The 24,397-nt window shown below is 38.8% G+C and overlaps 9 pseudogenes across 9 annotated transcripts; 7 read left to right on the plus strand and 2 right to left on the minus strand.

Moving 5' to 3' along the window:
* The first annotated feature begins 119 nt into the window (after positions 1-119).
* On the plus strand, positions 120-1,241 carry AT4G04375 (annotated as a pseudogene). Its single transcript has one exon.
* Positions 1,242-2,279: 1,038 nt separating this feature from the next.
* On the plus strand, positions 2,280-5,866 carry AT4G04380 (annotated as a pseudogene; the record flags this gene model as incomplete). The annotated part of the gene is made up of 1 exon: positions 2,280-5,866.
* A 634-nt stretch (positions 5,867-6,500) lies between these two features.
* On the plus strand, positions 6,501-10,900 carry AT4G04390 (annotated as a pseudogene; the record flags this gene model as incomplete). Its single annotated transcript has 15 exons — positions 6,501-7,364; positions 7,480-8,172; positions 8,248-8,307; positions 8,387-8,431; positions 8,505-8,597; positions 8,646-8,696; positions 8,785-8,817; positions 8,897-8,944; positions 9,149-9,181; positions 9,259-9,291; positions 9,369-9,416; positions 9,534-9,580; positions 9,678-9,730; positions 9,839-10,013; positions 10,285-10,900.
* Positions 10,901-12,293: 1,393 nt separating this feature from the next.
* Positions 12,294-14,547, minus strand: AT4G04392 (annotated as a pseudogene; the record flags this gene model as incomplete). The annotated part of the gene is made up of 1 exon: positions 12,294-14,547.
* A 1,574-nt stretch (positions 14,548-16,121) lies between these two features.
* On the plus strand, positions 16,122-18,500 carry AT4G04393 (annotated as a pseudogene; the record flags this gene model as incomplete). Its single annotated transcript has 1 exon — positions 16,122-18,500.
* A 463-nt stretch (positions 18,501-18,963) lies between these two features.
* AT4G04395 lies at positions 18,964-20,211 on the plus strand (annotated as a pseudogene; the record flags this gene model as incomplete). Its single annotated transcript has 1 exon — positions 18,964-20,211.
* A 1,114-nt stretch (positions 20,212-21,325) lies between these two features.
* On the plus strand, positions 21,326-21,781 carry AT4G04394 (annotated as a pseudogene; the record flags this gene model as incomplete). The annotated part of the gene is made up of 1 exon: positions 21,326-21,781.
* Positions 21,782-22,132: 351 nt separating this feature from the next.
* AT4G04396 lies at positions 22,133-22,678 on the minus strand (annotated as a pseudogene; the record flags this gene model as incomplete). The annotated part of the gene is made up of 2 exons: positions 22,133-22,420; positions 22,544-22,678.
* A 614-nt stretch (positions 22,679-23,292) lies between these two features.
* On the plus strand, positions 23,293-23,914 carry AT4G04398 (annotated as a pseudogene; the record flags this gene model as incomplete). The annotated part of the gene is made up of 2 exons: positions 23,293-23,421; positions 23,690-23,914.
* Positions 23,915-24,397: the final 483 nt, after the last annotated feature.

A 24,397-nucleotide genomic window follows, 5' to 3' on the forward strand; every position in this document is an offset into this window, starting at 1 on the left:
TGTGTAATGGTTTACTTATCAGGTTTATATCAACCCGAACCAAACTAAACCAAACCGAACCAAACCAAAATTTCAAACTATTTTTAATTACGAATTATTATTACTCTTCGGAGTAGGAGGTAACTAAAAACCCTAAAGTCAAAAAACCAAACCGCACCTATCGATGTCGGAACTTCCAGAGGATATCGTGGAGGAGATACGATCTACTTGCAAAACATGGAACCATTTATTCAACGATACAAGATTCGCAAAAAAGCACTTCGATAAAGCCGTAAGACAATATCTAGCTCTCACGATCACAAAGGAATTTAGGGTTTATTTGTTGAACTTTAATCTCTATGGATGTAACAGGTGAACTTAGCATAATCAATTCTCATTCTTATTTAAACTTAGCTGATATAGAGGAAGTTTTGCACTACGATGGCTTATTGTTATGTACCATTATGAGAGGTTGCCCTAGACTCGTAGTTTGGAACCCGTGTACTGGTCAAACCAAGTGGATTCAAATCAATTCAAGTTGCTACTACGGATATGCTCTTGGATCTTGGCAAGACAAGGAATTCAGAAATAATAATAGCTACAAAATATTGAGCTATAATTATTTTGATATTCACAAGCAAAACTTCGCTGTGACATAAAGTCTAATTCATGGAGGAATCTTGACGTCACTCCGGACTGTCGCTTAGTGAATGCTAGTCTTTACAGCGTATCTTTGAAAGGAAGGACTTACTAATTTGCTGCTCCATTGACAACCATCTTTCGGAAGAGACACACCTCGGCTTAGTCAGTTTTGATTATAAAACAGAGAGATTTGAACGTATGTGTCTTCCGTCGTGTCACATAGCAACTATGTTGGGAACTTTGGCTCTCTCCGTTGTTAAAGAAGAAAAACTTATTGTGTTATTACATGGCGCAAATACATCAAAGACAGAAATATGGCTAACAAATAAGATTGATGAGACCAAAGTGGTGTCGTGGAGCATGGTCTTAGCAATGGATCACCTTGAGTTTGATATTTGGTCTAACGTAAGGCTTATTTTTGACGAGGAGAAGAGATTCGGTGTGTGTTGTAATCGGAAACGTAGGGTCAAGAATGGCAAGATTCACTGTGAATGCATAGTACACATAATTGAGGAGGATAATAAAGTGACAAAAGTGGATTTTGCAGCATCTAAGTTGTCATATCTGCCACTTTTGTTCAATTATGTTCCAAGTTTGGTTCAAATCCAGTGACTTTGGAGCTTGGAGGCAACATATAAAGAGGCATGTGAATCGTTACTCTATCTTTTGTAGTTTTCTTTATTTATTCTGGCCATGCCCTTTGAACAATTTATAGATCGACATTCACTTAGGAAGTTTTATTATTTAACGTCTCAACTACCATACGTAGCTAACATACGTTAAATTCATGTTTTCTTATATATAAAACTGTGAAGAATATGATGACTTGAAGTTCAAGAAAGGTTTCAAATGTTTAAAGCAAAGATCCGTTGAGACTTAACTCAGGTGAAGTAAATCAAACCCTGGTTGAGTTAGCTTTTGGATCACATTCATGGTGAACCGGCAAAAGGAAAATTGCCGCCACTCAGCCATAGAGGACAAGTTTGTCTGTATGTGGTGCTAGCTGTTAAGGAGTGCTTTAACAGACGCGGTTTCAAGACTGTACCTTTGGCGTTTCCATGGTGCAAGAGTGTCCGCGTCAGCACAAGGGAGCCCTAGTTATATTCAGTATAAAAGAGGTGCTCTAGGTTATTAAGAGATGTAGAGAGAACTAAGGCGGCTGAGAGATATTAGAAACTTGTTATTATCATAAGCTTGTAACAGAGTTTCTTAGGTCTAGGAGAGTGATATAGAGTGAGCTTGAATACTAGTGAAGGGTATCGAGTGGTCACTTGTAATTCTCCTTGTAAACACTATCTCTGATTTAGTGGATTCCGAGAACAGTCTCGTCCCAGACGTAGCATCTATTGATGTGAACTGGGTTACCAAACTTGCTGTGTGTTCTCTGTTTCTGTTCTTGCACTCTCATTGTTCTTATTTTCGGGTCTACTTGTGTTCTGTTCTCAACACTGTTGTAACAACGACAATTTTCTTGCTTGTGGTGTTGTGTTTGGTTTGTTCTCAAGAAAAGTCGACGTTTTGAGTGATCAAATCCTTACAGATTGGTATTAGAGGTTTGGTTACAGTCCGTTTGTGGTTCCGCAGTGTTAACAAACGGTTAAACCATGTCTGGAGCAAGGATATAGGTTGAGAAGTTCGATGGTCGTGGAGATTACACGATGGGGAAAGAGAAGCTCATAGCTCACAGTGATATGTTGGGCTTGAGTTCTGTTCTAAGAGAAGCTGAGACGCCGATGGGGAAAGATAGAGATTCAGAGAAATCTGATGAAGAAGAGAAAGAAGAATGTGAAAAGGTGGAAGCTTTTGAAGAGAAAAAGAGGAAAACTAGAAGCACCATCGTTTTGAGTGTTTCAGATAGGGTTTTGGAAGCCTCGGATAGGCTCTACATGTCTAAAGCTCTCCCAAACCAGATATATCTGAAGCAGAAGCTCTATAGATTCAAGATGTCTGAGAATCTGTCTATGGAAGGTAATATCGATGAATTTCTTCATATAGTAGCAGATTTAGAGAACTTAAATGTTTTAGTCTCTGATGAGGATCAAACCATATTGTTGTTGATGTCACTTCCTAAGTCGTTTGATCAGTTGAAGGATACTTTGCAATATAGCTCTGGTAAGACTGTATTGACACTTGATGAAGTTACTGCTGCCATTTATTCTAAAGAGTTAGAGTTTGGGTCAGTTAAGAAAAGTATTAAAGGTCAAGCGGAGGGTCTGTATGTCAAGGATAAGGCAAACAATAGAGGAAGGAGTGAACATAAGGAAAAGGGGAAAGGAAAGAGGTCTAAGTCTAAGTCTAAGTCTAAATGAGGATGTTGGATCTGTGGAGAAGATGGCCATCTCAAGTCTACATGTCCCAACAAGAACAAGCCTCAGTTCAAGAATCAGGGAAACAACAAAGGAAATCCTCAGGAGGATAAGGAAATCTTGTTGAAGCCTCAGTAAAATTTTGTTGAAGCTGCAGGAATGTTTGTGTCAGAAGCTTTATCCTCCACTGACATTCATTTGGAAGATGAGTGGATAATGGATACAGGTTGCAGCTACCACATGACCCATAAGAGGGAATGGCTTGAAGATTTTGATGAAGAAGCAGGATGTTCAGTTCGAATGGGAAACAAGACTATCTCACGAGTCAAAGGAGTTGGTACAGTCAGGATTGCGAATGACAATGGTCTCACTGTAACATTACAGAATGTGAGATACATTTCGGATATGGATCGAATATTTTTATCTTTGGGAACTTTTGAAAAGGCGGGTCGTAAGTTTGAATCAGAAAATGATATGTTGAGAGTTAATGCTGGTGAACAAGTTCTGTTGGAGGGAAGAAGGTATGATACGCTCTACATACTCCATGGGAAGCCTGCAACTGATGAATCACTTGCAGTAGCTAAAGCAAATGATGACATTGTGTTATGGCATAGAAGGCTATGTCATATGAGTCAGAAAAACATGAGCTTGCTAGTTAAGAAAGGATTTCTTGATAAGAAGAAGGTGTCAATGCTTGATACGTGTGAAGATTGCATCTATGGAAAAGCTAAGAAGATTGGTTTCAACTTCGCTCAGCATGACACTAAAGAGAAGCTTGAGTATGTTCATTATGACCTGTGGGGAGCACCTACAATGCCAATGGCATTAGGGAACTGCCAATACTTTATATCATTCATTGATGACCATACAAGGAAGGTATGTGTGTATTTCCTGAAAACAAAAGATGAAGCCTTTGAGAAGTTTGTAAGTTGGATCAGTTTGGTGGAGAACCAAAGTGGTAACAGAGTTAAAACTCTGAGAACAGACAATGGTCTGGAGTTCTGTAACCGGATGTTTGATGGGTTTTGCGAAGAGAGAGGTATCCAGAGGCATAGAACCTGCCCATACACGCCACAACAAAACGGAGTTGTTGAACGCATGAACAGAACTATCATGGAGAGAGTGAGAAGTATGTTATGTGACTCAAGACTGCCTAAAAGATTTTGGGCTGAAGCTACACATACTGCAGTGCTACTCATCAATAAGACTCCTTGCTCTGCGAATAACTTTGAGTTTCCGGACAAGAGATGGTCTGGAAAAGCACCAATATACAGCTACTTGAGAAGGTATGGTTGTGTTACATTCGTTCAAACTGATGATGGGAAGTTGAATCTGAGGGCAAAGAAGGGAGTCCTTATTGGATATCCAAGTGGTGTAAAGGGTTACAAAGTTTGGCTGATTGAAGAAAGGAAGTGTGTAGTGAGCAGGAATGTGATTTTTCAGGAGAATGCAGTGTACAAGGATCTAATGCAGAGAAAATAACAATTTCTCTATGAAGAAGATGACCACAATGGGTCATACATTGACTTAGATCTCGAAGCTGAAAGAGATATCAGCTCAGGTGGAGAATAATCACAAGCTCAAGTCACACCTGCTACAAGAGGCTCAATGACTAGTACACCACCAAGAAATGAAACTGATGATATTGAAGAGACTGATGTACATTAATCTCCTCTTAGTTCTCATCTGGTGCGAGATAGAGAAAGAAGAGTAATCAGAGCACCAAGAAGATTTGATGATGAGGACTATTTTGCAGAAACTCTATACACAACAGAAGATGGTGATGCAATAGAACCGGCAGATTACAAAGAAGCTGTCAGAGATGAAAACTAGGACAAGTGGAAACTTGCTATGAATGAAGAAATTGAGTCTCAACTGAAGAATGATACTTGGATTATAGTCACAAGACCTGAGAAACAAAGAATCATTGTGAGCAGATGGATATACAAGTATAGGCAAGGTATTCCTGGAGTTGAAGAACCAAGGTTCAAGGCAAGACTTGTCGCCAAAGGTATGCTCAAAGAGAAGGCGTGGACTATCTTGAGATCTTTGCACCGGTAGTGAAACACGTTTCAATCCGAATCCTACTTTCAATAGTGGCTCAAAAAAATCTTGAACTGGAGCAACTGGATGTCGAAACAGCGTTTTTCCATGGGGAATTGAAAGAGAAGATCTACATGATGCCGCCTGAAGGATTTGAATCCTTATTCAAAGAGAATGAGGTATGTCTTCTTAACAAGTCTTTGTACGGTCTTAAGCAAGCACCTAGACAGTGGAATGAAAAATTTGATCATTACATGACTGAAATTGGTTTCAAGAGAAGTGATTATGATAGTTGTTCCACCATGTATTTGTTGTTATATGTGTATGATATGCTTGTGGCGGCAAATAACATGCAAGCCATAGACGCATTAAAGAAAGAGCTGAGTAATAAGTTGGAGATGAAGGATCTCGGAGCAACTAAAAAGATCCTTGGTATTGAAATCATCAGAGATCGTTAAGCTGGTGTTTTGTGGCTGTCTCAAGAGAGTTACTTGAACAAAGTACTCAAGACATTCAACATGGTGGAAGCAAAACCAGCATTGACTCCGCTGGGAGCTCACTTGAAGATGAAATCTGCAACTGAAGAGAAACTGAGCGAAGAAGAAAAGTATATGAAGTCAGCTCCATACTCAAGCGCTGTAGGGAGAATCATGTATGCCATGATTGGTACCCGTCCTGACTTAGCCTATCCTATAGGCGTTGTTAGCAGATTCATGAGCCAGCCTGCAAAAGAACATTGGTTAGGTGTGAAGTGGAAACTAAGGTACATCAAAGGAACGTTGAACACAAGGTTGTGTTACAAGAAGAATTCAGACTTAAGTATATGTGGTTATTGCGATGCAGACTACGCAGCTGATCTAGACAAGAGGAGATCTACATGGTTATTTTATATATGGCGGGATTAGTTTTACTCTTTTGTTTTATATTCCTTGATCCAACACCGCAGTCTCTGCAGAACATAAGCTTTACTCTCTCTTTTTTTTGTCAACTTATAAATTTATGACTTAACTTTTGGGTAAGTCAATAAAGACCAAAAAAAGACATACTTAGTTGAAAAAAGGGAATCTACACTATCTGACCATAGAAGAGTTGTTATTTAAGTCCATCAAATACACACTGTTTCGATAATGTCTGTAGCAAAATTATTACATCTAAACCCCTACTCCTCTATCAAATCAGAAGTGAGATATATACTAGGCGTGTGTCAGAACCGAGACATCATATCTTCAAAGATTTCATTTTTCGAGATTTTTTGGAGAATAGGTGTGATAATTAACATGAGAACGGTTCAAATTCTAAGAGTTGTATGTGTTGGTATATGCCTTCTCTCTCATTTTTATTGTCCCCTCTATCCCTTTCTCCGTTATTCTCCAGTTTTGTTCCTCCAGAATCCAAAACAATATCACCGATTGAAGCTCGGCGTTTCCCATTTGTTTTGTCGAGGTAACCATATAAAGTCGAAGCAGTTGTCGATTCTTAATTCCGGTTCAGTTCGATTTGTGTTCTGAAATAAATTTCTGGGTTTTGTAGATGGCGGCTCCTGAACTCCCTCATCGTATAATCGCTGCCGGCGAAGAAGTTCTTGGGGAGAGGGCAAATGTTTACAACAAGATGAAGATTCTACATGGCATTATCGACGCATTAGAGGAAGACGAAATCCGGCTCATCAGGAACTCTCCTCTCGGTGGGTTGTTGGATTTTCCAAACAAACCCGCCTGGTCTACTACTTTCGGGCTTTATCTGCTTGGTCGCAAGTTGGACATTGACAAAGCCAACGAGATCTGGGTAGTTTATGCTGGTACACCTGTTCGATTTTCTCTGCGAGAGTTTCATTTGGTTACTGGCCTTGCTTGTGGGCGATACCCTGACTTGCCAAAAAAACGAAAGAAGGGAACTGCTGAGAAAGAGATTCCGTTTTACAGCACTCTGTTTGAGCTTGAGTCTGATGTTACTGTATCTCGTGTTATCACGATGCTTAAGAAGAAGGTTACCGACGATCCGTCTTTGCGGATTCGTTATGCTGTTCTCGCTCTAGTTGACGGCTACCTCTTGCCCACATCACATTATCCCAAAATTGTTAAAGAGCACGCTGAGATGGTGGAAAATCTGTCTTCTTTTCTTGCTTATCCGTGGGGTCGATTGACATTTGAGATGACCATGAAATCGATAAAAGAGAGAGAAGTCGAGCAGCTTGCAACAACTTCTGTTGATGTACAAGGGCTATTATACGCCCTACAGCTTGTTGTGCTTCAAGCCGCACCAGCTATTAAAGAAGGTCCTGTGTCTGAGGACACTGTCTGTTCTGAGTCGGACGAAGAGACTTTGGAACTGATACCTCGACAGGTGGTCCCGTTTAAGCTTGGAAATGCGAAAGATCTTGACAACAAAGGACATGTGATAAATTTATTAGTAGATGATAATGTTTTTTTCCCGTTAACATTTTCACCAGGTTATCTGCTAAATGTTCAGCGACCGGTGTAATTGATTTGTTACCACGCTGTTTTTGCAGACTCCGGTTGATCCAATTATACTTCCTGAAGCCGTTATTGATCCGGCCCAAGATATTTCGTGGTCAGATGATGAAGCAGATCCTCGTGTAGACACTATGGTTAAGCTGGTCGCCGAAGGTTTCAAGTTTAACGATGATATGTTCCCTGGGGGTTGTGTTCCTTCCGAAGTGGTGGTGGCCCCCAAAAAACGAAAAAAATCTGCAATGTTGAAAGGTGGTCGGGGCAGAAAATCGGCCAAGCAGGGCAGATTTAAGAAAAATTCAACTGGGATTCGGAGGACCCAACAGAACTCGATTGATGAAGAGGAATCTATTGTTAACGTTGACATGAACGCGTTATCTCGGATGTTAGATGCTAAATTGGCCACGCAGTACAAAAAGATAATGAAAGGTGTTACTGATTGGTTTATCGCAAACACTTCCATATCAACTAATAATGGGAAAGATATCCCTTCTGAGAATGGGGTAGAAGCTCCTGCTGGCAATGGGAAAGATAAAGATGTTCCTCTGACCCGTAATAATCCGTTTCCCAACTCAGATGGAGACGATGATTTTGAAATTGTCCCCCCTCTTCGTTCGCAGACCCGTCGTTCTACACGCCTTGGCAAACAGGCGAACCGCGGCAGACAAGTCCCCGAGGGTGCGAGAGACGATAATTTTGTTGATGGGATTGCCGCTGCCGTTAACTCGCAGGTAACGCGTTACCTGACCACTACCTTTTTGGTGATGTAATTCGACAGTTGTTGATATCTTTTTACTTATTGGTAGATATTACCGGAGGTAGACTGTTACTTCTCAGTGCTGCCCGATAGCGTGGTTTCTTCCGAGGTTCGTCTTCTTTCCCATTCTTTCCTGTGTTACTATTGCGGACCCATCTTACAGTAAATGTTTCTGCCTTTTTTTACAGTCCTGTGGTAGTGGTCAGTCAGATTCTACTTTACCAGATGACGAGGTTTGCGAATTATGGTTTTATTAAGCTTAGTTGATAAATTTAATGGTATTGTAAATATCCGACTTGTTTACAGAAACATGATACGGAAATGGCAGATGTTGTCCATAAAGATACCGGTCATACAGAAGAAGAGGAAGAGGTATTGTTAAATAATCTCGAGTACCAGGTAATTGGAGTACCCATCTTTGCATGATTCTTTTGTTATACGATACAGGTATTAAGTGTTGGGAATGACGTTTCGCGGGAGGATCATGAATCTACTAAGGTATATTATTCATTTTATTTATATTGTATATCATATTTAACTGATTTTTTTTATTTTACATTCTAATCATTTTGTTATCGGTCCATAGCATCCCCAAAATGAAGATCAAGGGACCCTGGAGGTTTGTTAATTTTATGAAAAATATAGGTTTTACTTTTATATACATATTTATTCCATAACATCATTGTTACCGTTTACAGGCATTACCAAGTGTAGACGAGATACCAAAGGAAGGGGAACCCCGTCAGGTAATTGTGTTTTTTATCATTTGAGTTCGTCATCTCGTCACCTTTTAAACACTCAGTGTTTGGTCCACTAAACGAAATTATTATTTGTTTATAGGGTACCCAAGGTGGACAACAAGTTGACGCATGGATTTGTATAAGACTCTAATTTATAATTTAGCTTTTAATATAAATATTATAGTCTAACCAGTTTGTTATTTGGTATAGGGTTCCCAAGGTGGACAACAAGCTGACGCAGGGGTTTGTATAAGACTTTAATTTATAGCTTAGCTTTTAATATAAATATTATCGTCTAACCGGTTTGGGTTTTGGTATAGGGTTCCCAAGGTGGACCACAAGTTGATGCAGGGGTTTGTATTAGATTCTAATTCATAGTTTAGCTTTACACATATATATTATCGTCTAACTCTTATGTTATTTGGTATAGGAAAGTATACGGGGAGAAGTTTCACCGGTCGTAAGAGGTTCTATTCAAGTAATTGTCTTTTTTTTTTTCCACCTGAAACATCAACCTCATACAGTTTTTTTACTATCTAAAGTGTTAGCATTGTAACATAATTATTATGGTATATTTTTAATGTTATCTGTATAGGAATTAACAAGCGAGAAGTTCGAACCGAGGGTAGAGGATCTATTAAGGTAAAATCCATTTTGAATAATGGTTGAAAATATTATTTTAGGACCGACCTAATTAAAGTATAATTGGATTGCTAAACTAAAAGTTATATGGTAACAGATTCCAACTTACGGAAATGCTTCCCAGATGGCAATTGTCCAGCCTCAGGTTGGGTATCTAACTCATAGTCATTATGATTACGTTGATTTATTTTATATATTACACTTTTTTGATGCAGGCGGATGTTCTCACTCAGACTAGTGTTGTTGGTAATAATGCAGGGAGAAGGAGTAAAAGGCTTAGAACCAGATCAAGCAAGTTGGATGGAAGGTTTGCCATTGACAAGAAAACAAAGTTATTGGTAGGACACACGTCTCCTATTGCTAATATTTCGAGAGAGACTGTAGATTCTGAAAAGCGTTATAACCGCTCATTGAAGAAACTCAAAGCCATCAGGTAAAATTATTACGTGGTAACTATTTGAGTAGGATAGATCATAAAGATTATCCGGAAGTCTAATATTTTATTTACTCGTGACTTAGCTCTATTTCTCTGGTTGGTGATGTTACGCTTAGTAGTAAGGATGTCCTGGAGTTAATCGAGAGGAAAAAATCGTTGGGAAACAAGGTTACCTTTCGCATATCAATAAATTTTAGATAACTTCCTTATTTACCCAATAATAATTAGTTTTCCTTCTTTCTTGAAGGTAATGGACGGATTGTTAAAGTTTAGCAGGCATGTCCTCCGTACTGACGTCGTCGACGGCCACAAGCTTCGTGTTGATGTGCTTGATACCAAGTTTATCTCCCAATTGTGCCGCCTTTACCCGAAGTTCATCAAAACTCCTATTCCTCAAGACTTTGAGTTCCCTTCATCTTTGGGTCGAGGCCGTTTCTGGCGTTGGCGACTCTGACCGTGCTCAGCTGTTTACTGAAGTTGATTTCCTCTATCTTCCATTCAACTTTGATAAGAAGCATTGGGTTGCCTTGTGTGTTGATCTCACATGCTTTAAGATCATTGTTCTAGACTGTAATGTTCATTTGCGCACAGATTCCAGCATCAATACGGATCTTGAACCAGGTGCCAGAATGCTTCCTATTCTCTTCAAACAGGCGGCTCTCAATCCAACGATGACTCAGCTATCCCCGAGTCCATTTGCAATGGAAAGGTCTCTCTTCATCCCACAGGTGACCAATCACGTTGACGCTGGCTTGATGATACTCTTTCTCATTCAGGCACACGCTGTCGGTGGTATGGACGACTGTGTTGACTATTCTATTGATTCCATTGAAGATGAAACCAAAAAGCTTGTTTCGGCTATAATTCTCGCTGGTGTTCCTTAGCTATCCTTTACTGTTTCATGTATGAGATTTGGACTATGTTTTTTTTATGCTCGCTGGATTATGTTCTTTATTATACTCGATAAAACTAGACTCGTTCGCATTTTGATGTTTTTTGTATTTCAATTGTCTATATTGGTCGTTTAACATAAGATTTACCGGATAAATTTGATATCATATAAATAAATGTTTACTAACCTATTAAATCATATATTTTAAAACTAATACGTGTATCCCAATGCTATACAAACAGTACACTCTCACCATAATCCGTATGTTGCCGGTTATACTAAGCAGATCCTTCACGTGTGGGGATTAATAATACCATCATGTTAATATATTTATTACGTGAATATAATGAATAACACGATTTTCAATCTAGGTCAATGAGAATAGTGTCGTAAAGGTAAGTCATTGTTTAGATGCGTGAATTAATTATTTTATCGTCTAACACGGCCTCCGGAAATAAATTTGTTACCGTCTAAGAGACATATAAACATATGAACCTGTTACCTTAATTCGGGTCGCGCACGTCTTTTCAGCGAATTTGTAGGTAGTTAATAGATGGTAATAATTATATTAGATCCTAATTCACCTGACACGATAGATTCTAGTGTTACTATGTAGGATATAAATTCTAGTGTTACTAGGTAGGATCATAGTCGTGTAGGAAATAAATTTGTTACCGAGTAAGATTCATATAAGCATATAATACTTTGCGCGCGTCGCTTTAAACGAAGTGTATGTGGTTCATGAATGGAAATAATACTATTATATTATAATTCACCTGACACGTTAATAAAATATTTAGGACAATTTCCAGCAAATTCAATGTAAACACTGAAGCAAAGGTCTGTCGAGCATCTTGATAACTTTGTTTCTGGACAAGCGGTCTATAAACATATACTGTCAATTTAGTCTGTGTTTTGCTTGTGTTAATATGTAATATTGTTTACGAGAGGCACTATAATACTACTTATGTCTAACTCGGTACAAAACGCCGTTACCGCGTTCATACAAGATATAGCATGACAACGGTTTACGTTGGTAACATAAGATGAACCTTTTCAATCTGATAATTAAACATTAACTTGTTTCTTATAAAACATTCATTACATCAGTTAACGGATGGGTATCTCCTCCGATAATTATACATATGGCCACTAGAATCCGCTTTATATACAACAAAATTATTCTAATGACACCATCATCATTATTTATAAAACACCACGTTGAGCTGATCTACTTGCCCATCGTCTTCCATCTGTATTCTCCTCCGCCAAAAAACTTGCCTTGTCATCATTCTACGGGTCATGTTTGTTACCAATTCTGTTATTAATATTTCCATATATTTCACTGCTTAATTAAATAGGATTTATGAAGATATTGTTACCGTGATCGGTCCCTTGCATGTGGCTTGATTGTGGCCCATGGTTCGGCAGCGTGTGCACCGTCTTCCCGACTTTCTCTGAATTACCATAAATTCCATACAAATCACTAACCATGATAATAATATTATCATTCACATTACTTACCAAATAACTTTAATATTACTTTGAATTCTCCCCGAGAGAATAGCCTTATTTTCCTTGGGCGGCCTGCTGGCCTTTTCACATATGGCGGGGCTAGCTTCCCTCCTCCGACATCATTTGGTGATGGTGCTAGTGTAGCCATATCAGGTACCGGCATAATCAATTCCTTATATGCTAACAGTAGTTGTGGCACGGTGTGCTGTACTCCAACAAATGTGTCAACCCTTACGCCTTCTCTGATTGCCGCGGATATTGCATGTGAACATGGTATTGTGAGGAGCTGAAACTGTCTGCAGGTGCATATTCTTTCCCACAGATTAACTGCGTATCCGCATTCCATCATATCCCTTACCTCATATAGACCATCCCCGATTTTCAAGACTGCATAACTTGACCCCTTTTCAAAGTTCTCGATAACCATTTCGTTAACCTTGGGAGGCAATATGTTGTCTTCCATTTGAGCTGCTTCTCGCCTCAGAGCAAACCACGTTACCAATGTTGTTCTCCAAGATTCTAGGATCGATATCACTGGATAATCCCTTGTCATTGTCAAAACATTGTTCAAACATTCCGCGACGTTGCTTGTCATCACATTGTACCTCTCGCCAACAAAATGAGACCGTGTCCAATATTCAAACCCTATTCCGGTTAGGTAGTCTGCACATGGACCGTTAACTGCTCGTATCTCCGCAAATATCTTATTGAAGTCACTTAGGCGGTAGGCTCGTGCTGCCATTGAAACTAAACTTCCTAAACCTTCGTTTTTGAATATGGTGATAATGTTCCTTTTCAAATGAACCACGCAAGCCGCGTGTGAGGACATTGGATACACCTGGGTATGTAGACAATAAATTTTTCATTAGCCCGATAAGTGTTAACACGATAAGTACTTATCTACATTATTCAACAATGTTATCCTAATGTCTTTGTTTTATGTACTTAGGTATTCTATTTTCTAACTTCGTAATATATAATAAAATTACTAGTTAGAACTCATATATTGTTTTTGCCAGTCAAATTAATAATCCCTATAACATAACGACGAGAATATAGTTACCTCCGTAAGCGGTTATAGTGCTAACAATTAAGTTAACAAAGTAGTGTACCTTTCGAATACTTGCGTAGATGGAAGCATGTCGGTCTGAGACGAACACTAGGTCTGGCTCGTCTGAAACAACTTCGGTTAGCTTGTTCATGAACCAGGTTCACGCCTCATCGTTTTCACTATTAACAATCCCAAAGGCTAGTGGGAAAACTTGGAAATTCGCATCTTGGGCGCTTGCAGCTACAAGACACCCTCCGTACCGTCCTCTTAAGTGCGTTCCATCGATGACAACAACCTTTCTCATGTAAGCATACCCTTTGATAGATGTGTGAAGTGCGAAGAATAGATATTTGAAACGAATAACTCCCGTGTTATCCGTTTCAGTCTCTAACGCGGTAATGGAGTTTGAATTTGTTGCCATTAGGAGTTTGAAATATGGCTGGATTAATGCAAAACTCCCCATAGCGGACCCCATAGCATTGTCTATGGCTATGTCTCTCGCTCTCCACGCTTTCTAGTACGAAACATTGAGGCTGAACTCCTGCCTAAGCATTCTTCGCAGCTCATTAGGTCTAGGCCCTCTACCCCCACCAAGATACTTGGTGCACATCACCTTCCCTATAATCGCGGTCGATGCTTGCTTGTGGAAGTCCCCCCTGGCGTACACGCTGCAGGTGTGCTGCAGTATCGCCGTCCTCACTTCAAACCGTTCAGTATCATCTAACTTTGTTGCATAAACTCGCCATGGGCACGTGGTGCCGACGCAAACAGCTATCACCATAGTTGGACACGACTTGGCATGTATGAAGTGGAACTTTCGTCGGATAGCATGTATTGCTAGTTTTGTGCAACAGTCGTCTTTGTTTTTGAACAATCTTCCCACGAAAATATCATCCCCTTCGTAGTTAGCATCTTTAATCGCTCGCTGGAGAGCATCTGTCAATGACAAAAACACAAAACCATTAACGCGATATGTTGAGATTTATCATTTAGTTATACAGGTTACCCTGATATTCTCATCATTACTGGATATTACCTTCTTCACCCGGGTCATCGAAATAGGAGGGTGCATCTCGATCATACAATACTGTTGGTACTGGCGTGTCCGGACCGTCTAAAACAAAATCGTCTCCAAATTAGGCATGACCAAAATCTAACAGTAACCGTATTTCGAACCGTAACCAGACCGTTTATTAACCGTAACCCAACCGTAACCGTATAAAACGGTTAATAACCGTAACCGTTAACTGTGAAAATAGATCCATTACGGTTAAGAAAATATACTAACCATAACCGTTAATTAACCGTAACCGTATCAAAACCGTCGGTTAACCGTACGGTTAACCGCGTGGTTAACCGTATTGTTAAAACCTTAAAAATATAGTTGTAACTGTGTATAATTCTAAATAAATAATTATTTCACTAAAATAGTAACTGAAATCGTTTAATATGTCCACTACTACGATCGAAGTTACTCAACTACTCTTTTTACCATAAATCAAATCATAAATAGTTCATATTATTATTATTTATACTCTTAAAACTATTTCTTAATGCTCACAACATCTTCTCTTTAATATTGTTTTTGTTTGGAAAATATAATTAATTCAATCATTATAATTATGGCCATTAATTTGTTTATTCATTGGTTTATTTAAGAAAAATAGATAGCTGATACATTATAAATATTTGAAACACATAATTACGTAAAATAAATATTATTTGATATATCACTATTTATTTATTTATTTTATTATAAAGATTAAAAAATATAATATTTTGTCTCATATATTAACTATATTATAATTATCAAATAACCGTAACGGTATTTAACCATAACCGTATTTAACCGTAACCGTATTTAACCATAACCGTATATATAACGATTAAGGTTAAGGTTAAAATATATTTATAACCGTAACCGGTGATTAATAAACCGTAACCGGTGGTTAATAAACCGTAACCGTAATAACGGTAACCGTGGTCATGCCTACTCCAAATCTCCGCTTCACTCTCTCTTACCATGGACGCTCTCATTACTCAGTTACAGGAGAGTCCTGATCAACAATGCCACTGAACCGGAAATTTGAATCCGGCGTGCCATCTTTTGATCTGCATGCCACTCTTGTAGTGGATAATACCTATTTACCCTTAATGAATTATATCAATTAATTTTAAAAGAAAAATCAAAAACAAAATCGAAATCGAAATAATCAATCCCGACCCAACCCAATTAATTCCGACCCAATTCATTTAATTCGAGCCGACATTTAATTCCGACGAGATAGGCGATTTCCGATTAACTTCCGACATCGGCGATTTTCGACATTGGCTCCGTCGAGTCTGGGGAGCGTTTGCTAGGTCAGCTAATCCAATTCTCCGGCCGTCGATTTCTCCGGTGCTGCGTGCTACGTGAGTCGTTACTGTTGGATCGAATTCTTTATCGATCTTTGTTGCGGCTAATCTGGAAACGATCCTTCTTTAGTTCTTCCATCTCCTGTAAGTATTATAATTAGTACAATGTAATTGAATTGAATCAATGTGTAAGCAGCATCAAACCATGGACGAACTGAAATTGAATCAGACACTGGTCCATCTCGTGGTTCAACTGGTACTAATATATTGTTTATATTTGTAGGAGGCGATGAAGAAGAGGATCCAGACGAACCTACACTTTGACTATGGAGGGTACTATACAGCAGACCATGAGTGGAGTTGCAAAAATTCAATATACGGTATAGTGTTTAAGACATCATCTTTGGAGAGAATAACATATGCGGATTTAATAGATAAGATCTGTAGAAAGATTGCTCTAGGTGTTGAGAGAAGGAATCTGAAATTGAGTTACAAGATATCTAAAGCATGTAGAGAGTCTTATATTGTAGATAATGAGGATGTGTTGATATATTTAACGTCATTGGATAAAGAGGGATTTAGACCTGTTTTGCATGTAGAGTTATGCAGTGATTTGGAAAGTAATAATAGCCAAGTTCCAATAGTAGAGCGAAGAAGTTCATGCGGTGTGAATTTTGGGGAATTGGCTGCCAAGCTTGTAATGGTTGCGGATGCAAATACAGGAATTCTGAGTACTAATGAACCTATTATTGAACTAGAGGAACAACGTGAGACAGTTAGTGAACCTATGATGCTAGAGAATGGAGTTTCTAAAACTGTTATTGAACCGTTGATGATAGAGTGTGGGGTTAATGAAGATTCTGATAATGATTATGTTAGGGAAGAATATGTTCATCTTGCACGTCCGGTACAAGAAAGTGTGGCTGCCGTTGTCAAAGAATGGGAAGATGGTATTGGTGATTTAGTAGGTCAAGAATTTCGTTCAAAGGAGGCAGTATGGGATTTGATTAATAGAGCTTCGAAAGAGGAAGTGTTTGGTGTGAAAACTATTAAATCTGACACGGGCCGTCTTATGTTAGAATGCAGTCAAGCATCTAAGGGTTGTGATTGGTATTTAAGAGTTACAAAAACTTCTGAGACAGATTTTTGGTGTGTGAAGAAACACACAAATACATAAATGCTCTCGGTGTCCGGAGGCAACTAGATATGAAAAACAAAAAGGCACACCGCGATTAGTAGCAGATGTGTTGCATGAGGACTATCCGGGTCTTCTTAATACTCCGAAACCTAAACAAATAATGAGTATTGTTAAAGGAAGACTTGGTTTGGATTGTTCATACTCCACAGCTTTAAGAGGAAAAAAAAACATGTTAGTGATGTGCGTGGGAGCCCTGAAACTAGCTACAAGTTATTGTTTGCTTATCTGCACATTTTAAGTTCCTATTCATCGCTTTGGGCGCAAGCATTGAAGGGTTTAAGGCAATGAGGAAAGTTATAGTGATCGATGCAACTTTTCTGAAAACCATATATGGAGGGATGTTAGTTATAGCAACAGCTCAGGATCCTAGTCATCATCATTACCCCATTGCGTTTGGTGTAATTGATAGCGAGAATCATGCTAGTTGGAACTGGTTTTTCAGAAAGTTGAATTCCATTATACCGGATGACCCGGAATTGGTTTTCATAAGCGACAGACATGGAAGCATCATCAAGGGAGTCGCGGATGTGTTCCCAAAGGCATCACATGGACATTGTGTATGGCATTTGTCTCAAAACATTAAGAAAATGCTGGCAGGTGACAAAGAAGCAGGTATGGCCAAATTTATGGAATTAGCTCATATTTATACTGCGACTGAGTTCAACATTAGGTATGCATAATTTAGGAGAAAGCATCCTAAAGTAGCCACCTATCTGGATCGGGCAATTGGGATTGAGAAATGGGCTAGGTGCTATTTTCAGGGAGACAAGTACAACATAGATACTAGCAACTCCGCAGAGTCAATGAACGCTGTGTTTTCAGAAGTAAGGAAGTACCATCTGTTACCGATGATAGATGCGATTTTGGAGAAGTTTTCTGAGTGGTTCAACACACATCGCAAAGATTCCGCGTCTGCATCGAACACAAGGCAAGTGGTGCCTGTTGTGGAGAATATATTACACACGCGCTGTCCAATTGGTGCAAAGCTAAATGCAACTGAACTAAACAGCTTCCGACAAGAATACAGCGTAATTGGAAATGATGGTTTTTCTTATTTGGTGGACTTGGAAAGGAATACTTGTTCTTGCAGAGAATTTGATATAGATAAGTACCCGTGCGTCCATGCTATAGCTGCAGCCATAAAGCGATCTAAGATGGATTGGAATAGCCGTTCAATCTTGAATGTAAGTATCTATGGTCTTTGCTCGAAGTATTACTTGATCGAGACGTGGGCATTGGCATATTACATAACGATTTATGTGGTGCCGCATCAGGCTCACTGGTTCTTTCCTCCTGATTATGTGGAGAAGGTCGCAAAACCGCCAGATTACACTCCAAAAAAAGGAAGGAATCAAGAAACCCGGTTTTCATCCAGAGGTGAGAAGCGCCGAAAGAAGACTAATAACAAAGCTACTCCTGGCATCAACTTGGAGAGGTGGTTGCAGCCTGAAACCAATGATGATTGACGTCAACTCGTCAACTAGTACAAGAAGTTCAACTACGATAAAGTCTTTGTGTGTAAATTTGTGTTTCTCGGAATTGTCAAATATTGTTCGACAGGTTCAATTAAGAACAATCCTTTGTTTTTAAATTTGTGTTTTCGGAATTTTGAAGCATAGTTAAGTTTTTTAGTTCAACAGAATTGCCAAACATAGTTCAACAGGTTCAACTATGAACCAGTCGTTGTTTGGCAAACCTAGTACAACAGGTTCATTTGGGTCAACTATAAATACGGGTGGCATCCCAGTCAACGCGTCAGTTGAAATACCAATCGTCGCGTCGGTTGACAGGTGGCACTGCGAGTACCAATCGTCACGTCGGTTGGAATATTATTTAAGACAGGATTACAATCGATTTTACACCATTCATATTTCATCCTATCCAAAAAAAGAGCCCACCCCACTAATAAAGGAAGCTGTCGTTTGTTAACATGGATGGATATCATTCTGTTTCCGAACTTTGTCAGACTATCAGTGGATGGACTATTTGCGTTTTCGTTGTGAATGTGTTCAAGAAGTTTGTGGCACCGGATGAGTTCGAACTGGGCGTCATATTGGCAGATCAAACGGTTATATATTGCGAATATGTTTAATTTTGTTTCTTTCACATAACTTGCATGTATATAGTTAAAATTATTTGGTGTAGGGTCCCCGTTCCCGAATCAAGGCTACCATTCCTCGTCGCCTTGCGTCATTTTACTTTGATCGAATACGAGAATATGAGTATGAGTGAATAATTATCACTAATTTCTCGGTCCGAAATGACGCTGAGTCTGTGAGAGCAACATCCCATGACTACCAGATATGGTTTATGGAATAGACTATTGTTACTAAAGCTTTGAAAACGGATGCACTCTCGTTTTGGAATTTTACTCCTTTCGACAACATCATAGAGAAGACGGTTAACAAGAATGTGTTGGTCGGTGAGTTATTTTGACAATTTTATAGTATTTTCTTTGAGAAATTGTACGAATACTTACTTCTATTATTATACACAAGATGTGGTAGGTGCCATTATTTGGCAGAGCCGAGTGACCGAAGGCATCGACGGTGTGAAGTTTTCTTTCAAGATATTGAATTAGCAGTAAGTTCAAATGGTTACTTTTTTGGGATTAGTTCAAATGGTTCAAATGATATAGTTTAAACGGTTCACCTATTTTTAGTTCACATGGTGCACCTATTCTAGTTCAAATGGTTCAAATGTTATAGTTCACATGGTGCACCTACTCTAGTTCAAATGGTTCAAATGCTATAGTTCACATGGTGCACCTACTCTAGTTCAAATGTTTCAAATGCTATAGTTCACATGGTGCACCTACTCTAGTTCAAATGGTTCAAATGGTTATAGTTCAAATGGTTCACTTGGTCTATTCTGATGGTTCAAGTGCTATAGTTCAAATGGTTCAGCATACCTGGTTCAGATGGTCGTGTTCACAATTTCTGATCAAGTAAATAATTTCTATGAACTGCAGCAATAAAGTTCTCTATTGTGAAGCACACAATCAACAAGCTTTGGACTTTCAAGCTCACTTTCGGAGTCTTTGTACTCCGGGAATTGTGGTTGTACTCGTTTGCTGGCGTGTGAGCGGTCATTCTAAACCGAAGCTTGTGAGTCATGGCCCCGTGTCGAAGGTGTTTGGTAATCTGGAAATTCCGGAAGTTGATAAAATTTATAATGTAGTATTTTAGTTGTTGGGTACTTTGTATTATTCGTATAAACGAAGGAATTTGTAGTTTTTGGGTACTTTGTATTATTCGTATAAACGAAGGAATTTGTAGTTTTTGGGTACTTTGTATTAGTTTTTGGGTACTTTATTATTTTAACTAATAAAACGTTGTTCTATGTTTCTTTTGTAATTCCCGAAATCTGTAAGCCTAGTACAACAGGTTCAGCCCGTTCAACTATAATCACTTAGTAAAATGTGTTTAACGATTTTATAATATGTAGAAACGTTTGAAGTTTACTACTAGCTCAACAAAAAATCTACTATTACTATTAAAGTGTCATTGATAAATATTTTTTTATAAAAATTGAAATCGTGGTATGTGTTCAGATAAACAACCTCTTATATGATAAGGAGTAGTTACTATGAGATCACCTCAAATGAAGTAAATTACGTGAATATGGTCGTATATCAAATGTGATTCTGCCAAAACTTTCAATATGCAAAATAAATCACAGTTAGGTTGGGTTCGACATAGTTATCAAGTATGTACATTAAAGTTCAGCTGACATATATGAAAACAGTGAAAAGTACATCTATGTGTATGATAGTTCAGTTGTACAACTATGTGTAAAATTCTAACTGATGAACTTGATAATTCCAGCTGGCATACCGCATAATTCCAGCTGGCATACTATATATCAACTCAAGGAATAAATGGAATAAATGTCTGGATTTATCAACTCAAGTTAAATTTTGGTGGATCCATATGTTTAAAGTTTTTTTTTTTTTTAATGGTAGGGTTTTGAGGATTTTCATCTATATTTAATCATTTACTTGTGTGAAAAATCGAAAATTCGAGAAAACCCTCTGCTGAAGAAGACGGCGGCGATTCTTTAGCGGCGTCAAGTATTTTCCGGCGACGAGATTTTTCCGGCAAACGACGTCATTTCTTCACAAGGTTAGATCTTTTCTATTAAAGATATAGGGTTTATGTGGTGTATTTTAGTTCAGATCTAGGGTTTATAATAGTCAAGATCTAGGGTTTATTTTAGTCAAGATCTAGGGTTTATTTTAGTCAATATCTAGGGTTAAGTCAAGTATTTGATAGTTTAATATTTTGTATTTGACAGACATGCCTATCTCTTTTAACGGAAGCTCCGACTCCTCTCCTAGTGAGAAATCTGACGGTTTCGACTACTACAATGCAATACGGGACGGGAATTGGGGCATTCCGACTAAGTGCTACTGTGGAAGAGACGTTGAAAAGGGTAATGTGGTTGGTGGCAATCTCCACGGGAAAACAAGATTCCGATGTCCACTAAATCTGACTGAGGTGGATGGAGAACACTTGCATAAGTGGTGGGAGGAAGCCATTGAAGAGGAGTTTTCGAAGTACTGTAGTCGGAAGGACAAGCGAGAAGAAGGACCTCCTGCTTGGCAAGTTCCGATGTTCGAGCCCATCCACGAGAAGATACGCATTATGAATGACCGGATCACTGATCTTGAGACCCAATTATTCAAGGAACTACGATCAATGAGGAGTGCTATTAGTATCCTCCGAGCTAGAGGAGGGCGTGGTTCTCGTTGAACCATGTATGAACCATGTGAACCACGTTGTTTTCATTATGCAAGTATTTACTTTTGAACCATGTGAAGCACTTTGTTTTAATTAATGTATGAACCTTGTGAACCACTTTGTTTTAAATATGCAAGTATTTATGATTTATTACGATGTGCAACCAAAATATACAGTTGAACAGGGTAATGTGACGAAAGATGAACCATTTGAACTAAACTGTTTCGAACCAGATGAACTATCTCTAGTTCAGTCGAACCAATGAAATAACATTACAAAGTCACAAATCAAAAGCATTATAAAATCAGGGAATAATAAGGTCACAAATCCGACATTACAAAGTCATTACAAGATATTAAAGATCTAATACAACATTACAAATTCCTGTTTCTTTTTATTACCAAACATTACGTAAACAATGGCAATGGTGATCAAGCAAAGCCACACAAAACACATTGTTAAGCAAACTTTCCACTTGCGGAATTTCTTTTTGCCCAATTCTGCTTCTTCTTTCAGTTCTTGTAACATCACATGTAGCTCTTTTGCCTCAGATTTGATTTTGTTAAGCTCATTTGCAATGATTCCAAATTTTTCTAAAGCATCAACGACCTCTTCTTGCACAACATCCTCAACCCACTTAAACAAATCACCCTATTGCACAACCCACAAACCAAATCCGACAAGTTTAGCAACTACATAAATACACAATATAAACACCAACTCTACTTACATCTCTTTTGTTTGTCCACGTTTTCGGATCTCTTTTGGTTTTACACCGGAAAAAGGTCTTCCGGGATTGTCTTGACTCTTGGATGTGAAGATCGTCACATCTGCTCCACACGCACAATTCACCGGAAAACCACGGGCTCCGTCGACCCCAGATGACACTGACACTGAACTTGAACTCATCGGAGTAGTTAGAGAAGGCACTCACAAAACCCTAAATCAATTTTGGAATTCGAATGTTTCGATTTAGGGATTGATTGAAATCGTTTTTGCCTTTTCGAATTTTGAATTATGAATTTTGCATAAAGCGGACTCTATTTTTTGAAATTTATTGGATTTTGTTTTTTGTAATTTATAAGCCCATTAAAATGGCAAAAGGCCCAAAAGGAATACTTATTTTAGGGATGCTAAAACCCCTAGTAAAAAAAAGGCCCAAGCCCAGCCCATTTTCTTAATCGTTCGGCGTGAAAGTTCAGATGGGACAGCCGAAGAGTCACGTCTATTCAATTTACTCGTCTGCTTTTAATTTTACACGAAACCAAAGAATTCAAGAAATTGAAACTCTTCACCGGTGAAGTTCATCATGGAGAGTCCTGATCATCGACGGAGCATTCAGAGGGTAAGAACGTAGGCGCCTTCCTCTCCGGCGTCTCCGACTCCAACATCACCGGATTGTTCTTCTCCACCACCACCTGAGTGGTTAGTTGACATCGGGTTTATCCGCCGACATTTGGGGGTTCCGCTTCACCGTGTAATCCCCCCTGGAGAAGTGGATGAGGTCTCCTTTACCAGGAGATATGGGGCCGGATTTTGTTCCAGCCCCAAGAGATTTTGTCCCCGGTCAAGTTATTCATCCCAGAAAGTTTTTTGGTCAAACGGATCTATCCAATGAGATGCATGACACATGTCTAAGGTTCATTCAAAAGGTAAATGTAAGAATAGTGTTTCGTTGTTGCTCGTTTGGTTAGGTTTAGGGTTTAATCAAATTTCAGGTTTAGGGTTTAGTTGTGTTGATTGTTGGTTATATTAGGTGAATCATATAGTGGTCGTATAGTTGTATTGATGGATATTTTGCGAGAAATTAACATTTCTATTGTTGGACAGGTGGATAATCAACACCAAGCTTATAGAAGGCGTCACCGCCAACTACTCATTAAATTGTAAGACCTGGAGAGAGGTATGAGGCGGTTGGAGGCTCATCCGAAAGACTGGGTGAGATACGGTTTCGACAAAGTTGCTGACATTCCACTGCCACTAAGGAAATGGTGTGTTGAGCACGATGGATCGTCACCGAATTGGTCGTTTTTCACGGAGCCAGATCCCATTGAGGAGGACGATGAACCAGATGACGCGACCTCCTCCTACATGAGAGTGGATGAGCCTCCACGCGAGTATCCTCCTGACTCTCTCTTTCAATAAACATTATGCCTTTGTTTTGCTTAAGTTTGTAAGATAAATCTAAATCTAAATTGTGGTTTTAAATCTTTATTTTGCTAACTATCTATGTTTTGAATACAATGTATGAATCTAAATGTTTGAATATAACTATCTGTGTTTTGAAAGTAAATTTTGCTAACAATTATATAATCAGTCGAACGGATGTTTGGTCGAACCATTTGGACTTCGTAGTCGAGCCATTTGGACTTTAGTCGAACTATCTGAACTATTTGAACTAATCAGTCAAACTATCTGAACTATTTGAACTAATCAGTCGAACCAAATTGAACCATTTGAACTAATTAGTCGAACCGGATGAACTATATAGGTCGAACCGTTTGAACTAATCAGTCGAACACATTTGAACCATTTGAACTACTTAGTCGAACCGGATAATCCTAGTGTTGAACTATCTGAACTATTTGAACTAATCAGTCGAGCCGGATGAACTATATAGGTCAAACC

The sequence above is a fragment of the Arabidopsis thaliana genome, chromosome 4 (assembly GCF_000001735.4).
Source record: "Arabidopsis thaliana chromosome 4, partial sequence".
NCBI classification, from domain to species: domain Eukaryota; kingdom Viridiplantae; phylum Streptophyta; class Magnoliopsida; order Brassicales; family Brassicaceae; genus Arabidopsis; species Arabidopsis thaliana.